Below are 8186 nucleotides of genomic sequence, written 5' to 3'. Positions count from 1 at the left end.
AAATCCTGGGTCTATAGAAAGGAGACAAGACTCAGGGATTGAGGATGGGGTATTTTAGTGGATTGGAGGCTTCCAGCTAGCTCTGCCTGAGTGACAACCTGAGAATTTTGGAACCCTGTGGTCTTCAAACTTACAAAGATGTCTGTTTTCTCATAAAGTAACCTAAGTGTTCTTTCTTTATTTTGGGGAAGTCCAGAAGAACATGCTACAGACATGTTTAATCCACATGTATTAGATGTGCCAGCTGTAATTTTTAACAATGGTTCAAGACTGCAAAGCCAGCCTGTCTGGAGAGATTGGATGCCACCATGTCAACAACTGCATCTTGGGACATCCTAAATGCAACATGCCTTCAGCAAGACCCAACCAGAAGACGTACTTCAGGGGGCAAGAGCCCTTGTACAAGTAGGAGGACTTATATCTGCACTACCCCAAAGAGTGTGGGCTGGTACCAGGATGGGATGACATGGAGAAACTCTGGAAACATCTCTTTGAGTGGGAGCTCAGAAAAAAACCCAGTCAACAGCCTATACTCATGACTGAGCCCTCTTAGACCCCTAGAGAAATTTGAGAAAAGCTTGCAGAAATGATGTGTGAGAACTTCAGTGTTCCTGCTTTCTACTAGTCTAACCATGCAGTGGCAGCACTCTGCCTCTGCCTGTGTTACAGGCCTGATGGTGGATAGTGGAGATGGGGTCACTTGCACTGTCCACATCTGTGAGAGTTACTCCCTGCCTCGTGCAGTCACCAAGCTCTTTGTGGCAGGGAGGGACATCATGGAGCACCTCACCTGGCTCCTCTTTTGCTAGTGGGTATATTTTCCTTGCATACTCTACAAGGCCTTGGTAAATAACATCAAAGGGAAGCTGTGCAACATTACCTTAGAGTCACATAAAAAGCTATGCAAGAGGTCAGAGACATCCTGAGAGAATACAAACTGCCAGATGGGAACATCATCCACATTGGGGACCAACTGTACCAAGTGCCCAAAGTTCTTTTTGCCCCGACCAGCTGGGAATCCACAGCCCGGGACTCTCAAAAATGGCCTCCAGCAGCATCATGAACTGTGACACTGACATCCAGAGAATGTTTTTGCAGAGATTGTACTGTCTGGGGGCACCACTCTCTTTTCTGGGCCAGAGGAAAGGCTTATGAAAGAACTGAAACCACTAGCTTCCAAAGGTACTCACATCAAAATTACGACTTTTCCTGCTCGATGCTTCTTTGTGTGAATTGGTGTATCCATCATGACCTCTCTGAGCAGTTTCAAACAAATGTGGGTAACCTCTGCAGATTTTAGTGATTATGGGACATCTGTGGTTCGGAGAAGATGCTTTTAAAGATCCTTGAGTTCAGGGAACAACTTGATGGGTGAGATCACAGAAGCACCAGTGGGAGGTGCCACTGTCCTTCAGGCTTTTTCAGGATGTTGAATAAAAGTGTTTTCACATTTTATGTTTCCGTATATTTTTCTTTGCACATTATTGTAAATATTGTACAAGTATCTACCTGAGTCCCCGGTAAATTCTTTTGGCTATATACCTATAAGTGTATTTTATGGGTCATTTACTAATTCTTTTTTTAACTTTCTGAGGACTGCCAGAGTGCTTTTCCAGTACCCTCACTGCTTTACACTCCCATCATCAATGTAAGAGTCTGTTTTATCCTCCTTGCTGACAACACTGCTAGTTTTTTGCTTTTTGAATAATAGCCATTTGAAAGTGGTATCTCATTGTGATTTTTATTTGCATTACCATAATGGTTAGTGATGTCTAGCATTTTTATGTGCTTATTTACTATTTCTATATCTTCTTTGGAGAAATATTTAGTCAGTCCTTAGCCTATTTTTTAATTGGCTTGTGTGTAGTGTGGCCATCTAGTTTAGGAGTTCTTTATATAGTCCAGATATTACACTGCTATAATATATGCGAGTTTTGTTCTCCTATTTATTGGTTTGGCTTTCTACTCTCTTGACATTATCATTTGATGCACAAAAATTTATTTTGATAAAGTCCAATTTATTTTTTTCCATATTCATTTGGTATCATATTTAGGAAACCATTGCCAATTTCAAGGTCATGAAGATGTACTCCTAAGTTTTCTTCTGAGAATCTCATGGTGTCAGTTCTTACACTTAGGGTTTTTATTCATTTTGAGTTAATTGTTTTTTTATGCAGCATGAGATAATTTTCCAGCTTCATTCTTTTGTATATGACTATCCTGTTTTTCCAACACTGTTGAAGATACTGTTTTTTCCCATTGTATGGTCTTGACACCCTTGTTGAAAATCAATTCAACTTATATGTATAGGTTTATTTCTGAACTCTCAATTCTATTCTATCAATATATAAACTTATCTTTATGCTATGACCACACTGATTTTATTACAGTTGCTTTAGAGTAAATTTTATAATTAGGAAGTGTGAGTTCTCCAATTTTGTTCTGCATTTTCAAAATTAATTTGGTTATTTGGGGTCCCTTGAAATCCTTAAAATCCAATAGATTTGGATTTTAGCACAGGTTTCTCCATTTTTGTAACAAACACCATTAAAATTTTAATAAGGAATGTATTGAATTTTTATATCACGTTTTTAGTATTGTCATCTTAACAATGCCAACTATTCCAATGTATGCATAAAGGATATATTTTGATATATATGGGTATCTTTGACATTTTTCAGCAATGTTTTCCAGTTTTCAGTGTACAAGTTTTGTTCCTCTTAAGTTCATTCCTAATTATGATTTTATTCTGTTGTAAATTGAATTAATTCATTTTCTTTTCAGGCTGGTCTTTATTAATGTATAGAAATACAACTGATATTTGCTTGTTGATTTCATAGCCTACAACTTGACTAAATTTGTTTACTAGCTCTAATGTTTCTGTGTATATGTTTATTCCTTAGAATTTTCTACATGTAAGTACATATTGTCTGTAAACAGAGATAATTTTGCTTCTCCCTTTCCAGTTTAGATGCATTTTTAAATCTTGTTCTTGCCAAGTTGATCTGGGTACAACTTTCAGTACTATACTTGAATAGGAATTGTGAAAGCAGCCATCCTTTTCTTCTTCCTGATCTTAGGGTCAATCTTGTAGTCTCTCTCTATTGAGTATGATGTTAACTGTACGCTTTTCATATGTGGTCTTTGTCATGTTGAGGATATTTCCTTATATGTCTAGTTAATAGATTGTTTACATTATAAAAAGGTTGTGGACTTTGCCAAAAGCTTTCTGTGCATCATTTGAGATTATGTTGTTTATGTTTTTTTAATCTGTCAACTTTTTCTTCATTCAGTTGGTGTGGTGTATTACTTTGATTGATTTACATATGATAAACTGCTTTTGAATTCCTGGGATGAATCCCATTTTGTCGTAATGAATAGTCCTTTTAATATGCTGCTGAGAGAAGATCATAAACGAAATGACAGAGATGAAAACCATGACACGAGAAATACGTGACAAATGCACAAGCTTCAGTAACCGACTCGATCAACTGGAAGAAAGAGTATCAGCGATGAGGATCAAATGAATGAAATGAAGCGAGAAGAGAAACCAAAAGAAAAAAGAAAGAAAAAGAAATGAACAAGCCTGCAAGAAGTATGGGATTATGTAAAAAGACCAAATCTACGTCTGATTGGGGTGCCTGAAAGTGAGGGGGAAAATGGAACCAAGTTGGAAAACACTCTTCAGGATATCATCCAGGAGAACTTCCCAACCTAGTAGGGCAGGCCAACATTCAAATTCAGGAAATACAGAGAACGCCACAAAGATACTCCTCCAGAAGAGCAACTCCAAGACACATAATTGCCAGATTCACCAAAGTTGAAATGAAGGAAAAAATCTTAAGGGCAGCCAGAGAGAAAGGTCGGATTACCCACAAGGGAAGCCCATCAGACTAACAGCAGACCTCTCGGCAGAAACTCTACAAGCCAGAAGAGAGTGGGGGCCAATATTCAACGTTCTTAAAGAAAAGAATTTTCAACCCAGAATTTCATATCCAGCCAAACTAAGTTTCATCAGTGAAGGAGAAATAAAATCCTTTACAGATAAGCAAATGCTTAGAGATTTGTCACCACCAGGCCTGCCATACAAGAGACCCTGAAGGAAGCCCTAAACATGGAAAGGAACAACCGGTACCAGCCATTGCAAAAACATGCCAAAATGTAAAGACCATCGAGGCTAGGAAGAAACTGCATCAACTAACGAGCAAAATAACCAGTTAATATCATAATGGCAGGATCAAGTTCACACATAACAATATTAACCTAAATGTCAATGGGCTAAATGGTCCAATTAAAAGACACAGACTGGCAAACTGGATCAAGAGTCAAGACCCATCAGTCTGCTGTATTCAGGAGACCATCACATGCAGAGACATACATAGGCTCAAAATAAAGGGATGGAGGAAGATCTACCAAGCAAATGGAGAACAAAAAAAGCAGGGGTTGCAATCCTAGTCTCTGATAAAACAGACTTTAAACCATCAAAGATCAAAAGAGACAAAGAAGGCCATTACATAATGGTAAAGGGATCAATTCAACAGGAAGAGCTAACTCTCCTAAATATATATGCACCCAATACAGGAGCACCCAGATTCATCAAGCAAGTCCTTAGAGACCTACAAAGAGACTTAGACTCTCATACAATAATAATGGGAGACTTCAACACTCCACTGTCAACATTAGACAGATCAACGAGACAGAAAGTTAACAAGGATATCCAGGAATTGAACTCATCTCTGCACCAAGCGGACCTAATAGACATCTATAGAACTCTCCACCCCAATCAACAGAATATACATTCTTTTCAGCACCACATCACACTTATTCCAAAATTGACCACATAATTGGAAGTAAAGCACTCCTCAGCAAATGTACAAGAACAGAAATTATAACAAACTGTCTCTCAGACCACAGTGCAATCAAACTAGAACTCAGGACTAAGAAACTCAATCAAAACCGCTCAACTACATGGAAACTGAACAACCTGCTCCTGATGACTACTGGGTACATAACGAAATGAAAGCAGAAATAAAGATGTTCTTTGAAACCAATGAGAACAAAGATACAACATACCAGAATCTCTGGGACACATTTCAAGCAGTGTGTAGAGGGAAATTTATAGCACTAAATGCCCACAAGAGAAAGCTGGAAAGATCTAAAATTGACACTCTAACATCACAATTAAAAGAACTAGAGAGGCAAGAGCAAACACATTCAAAAGCTAGCAGAAGGCAAGAAAAACTAAGATCAGAGCAGAACTGAAGGAGACAGAGACACAAAAAACCCTCCAAAAAAATCAATGAATCCAGGAGTTGGTTTTTGAAAAGATCAACAAAATTGACAGACCGCTAGCAAGACTAATAAAGAAGAAAAGAGAGAGGAATCAAATAGACGCAATAAAAAATGATAAGGGGATATCACCACTAACCCCACAGAAATACAAACAACCATCAGAGAATACTATAAATGCCTCTATGCAAATCAACTAGAAAATCTAGAAGAAATGGATAATTTCCTGGACACTTACACTCTCCCAAGACTAAACCAGGAAGAAATTGAATCCCTGAATAGGCCAATAGCAGGCTCTGAAATCGAGGCAACAATTAATAGCCTACCCACCAAAAAAAGTCCAGGACCAGATGGATTCACAGCTGAATTCTACCAGAGGTACAAGGAGGAGCTGGTACCATTCCTTCTGAAACTATTCCAATCAATAGAAAAAGAGGGAATCCTCCCTAACTCATTTTATGAGGCCAACATCATCCGGATACCAAAGCCTGGCAGAGACACAACAAAAAAAGAAAATTTTAGACCAATATCCCTGATGAACATCGATGCAAAAATCCTCAATAAAATACTGGCAAACCGGATTCAGCAGCACATCAAAAAGCTTGTCCACCATGATCAAGTGGGCTTCATCCCTGGGATGCAAGGCTGGTTCAACATTCGCAAATCAATAAACATAATCCAGCATATAAACAGAACCAAAGTCAAGAACCACATGATTATCTCAATAGATGCAGAAAAGGCTTTTGACAAAATTCAACAGCCCTTCATGCTAAAAACGCTCAATAAATTCGGTATTGATGGAACGTACCTCAAAATAATAAGAGCTATTTATGACAAACCCACAGCTAATATCATACTGAATGGGCAAAAACTGGAAAAATTCCTTTGAAAACTGGCACAAGACAGGGATGCCCTCTCTCACCACTCCTATTCAACATAGTGTTGGAAGTTCTGGCTAGGGCAATCAGGCAAGAGAAAGAAATCAAGGGTATCCAGTTAGGAAAAGAAGAAGTCAAATTGTCCCTGTTTGCAGATGACATGATTGTATATTTAGAAAACCCCATTGTCTCAGCCCAAAATCTCCTTAAGCTGATAAGCAACTTCAGCAAAGTCTCAGGATACAAAATTAATGTGCAAAAATCCAAGCATTCTTATACACCAGTAACAGACAAGCAGAGAGCCAAATCAGGAATGAACTTCCATTCACAATTGCTTCAAAGAGAATAAAATACCCAGGAATCCAACTTACAAGGGATGTAAAGGACCTCTTCAAGGAGAACTACAAACCACTGCTCAGTGAAATAAAAGAGGACACAAACAAATGGAGGAACATACCATGCTCATGGAGAGGAAGAATCAATATCGTGAAAATGGCCATACTTCCCAAGGTTATTTATAGATTCAGTGCCATCCCCATCAAGCTACCAATGAGTTTCTTCACAGAATTGGAAAAAACTGCTTTAAGGTTCATATGGAACCAAAAAAGAGCCCGCATTGCCAAGACAATCCTAAGTCAAAAGGACAAAGCTGGAGGCGTCACGCTACCTGACTTCAAACTATACTACAAGGCTACAGTAACCAAAACAGCATGGTACTGGTACCACAACAGAGATATAGACCAATGGAACAGAACAGAGTCCTCAGAAATAATACACACATCTACAGCCATCTGATCTTTGACAAACCTGAGAGAAACAAGAAATGGGGAAAGGATTCCCTATTTAATAAATGGTGCTGGGAAAATTGGCTAGCCATAAGCAGAAAGCTGAAACTGGATCCTTTCCTTACTCTTATACGAAAATTAATTCAAGATGGATTAGAGACTTAAATGTTAGACCTAATACCATAAAAACCCTAGAAGAAAATCTAGGTAGTATCATTCAGGACATAGGCATGGGCAAGGACTTCATGTCTAAAACACCAAAAGCAACGGCACCAAAAGCCAAAATTGACAAATGGGATCTAATTAAACTAAAGAGCTTCTGCACAGCAAAAGAAACTACCATCAGAGTGAACAGGCAACCTACAGAATGGGAGAAAATTTTTGCAATCTACTCATCTGACAAAGGGCTAATATCAGAATCTACAAAGAACTCAAACAAATATACAAGAAAAAATCAAACAACCCCATCAAAAAGTTGGCAAAGGATATGAACAGACATTTCTCAAAAGAAGACATTCATACAGCCAACAGACACATGAAAAAATGCTCATCATCACTCGCCATCAGAGAAATGCAAATCAAAACCACAATGAGATACCATCTCACACCAGTTAGAATGGCAATCATTAAAAATCAGGAAACAACAGTTGTTGGAGAGGATGTGGGAAATAGGAACACTTTTACACTGTGGTGGGATTGTAAACTAGTTCAACCATTATGGAAAACAGTATGGCAATTCCTCAAGGATCTGGAACTAGATGTACTATATGACCCGCCATCCCACTACTGGGTATATACCCAAAGGATTATAAATTACTCTACTACAAAGACATGCACACGTATGTTTATTGCAGCACTATTCACAATAGCAAAGACTTGGAATCAACCAAATGTCCATCTGTGACAGACTGGATTAAGAAAATGTGGCACATATACACCATGGAATACTATGCAGCCATAAAAAAGGATGAGTTTGCGTCCTTTGTAGGGACATGGATGCAGCTGGAAACCATCATTCTTAGCAAACTATCACAAGAAGAGAAAACCAAACACCGCATGTTCTCACTCATAGGTGGGAACTGAACAATGAGATTACTTGGACTCGGGAAGGGGAACATCACACACTGGGGCCTATCATGGGGAGGGGGGAGGGGGGAGGGATTGCATTGGGGAGTTATACCTGATATAAATGATGAATTGATGGGTGCTGACGAGTTGATGGGTGCAGCACACC

At 38.7% G+C, this 8186-nt stretch overlaps 1 pseudogene; it reads left to right on the top strand.

The window, feature by feature from the left end:
- The first annotated feature begins 213 nt into the window (after window positions 1-213).
- On the top strand, window positions 214-1340 carry LOC117078562 (annotated as a pseudogene).
- The last annotated feature ends 6846 nt before the right edge of the window (window positions 1341-8186 follow it).

This window comes from Trachypithecus francoisi, unplaced genomic scaffold, assembly GCF_009764315.1.
Source record: "Trachypithecus francoisi isolate TF-2019V2 unplaced genomic scaffold, Tfra_2.0 Lachesis_group6, whole genome shotgun sequence".
Lineage (NCBI taxonomy): Eukaryota > Metazoa > Chordata > Mammalia > Primates > Cercopithecidae > Trachypithecus > Trachypithecus francoisi.
The sequence above is the reverse complement of the archived record's forward strand: the minus strand, read 5'-3'. Positions and strand labels throughout refer to the sequence as shown.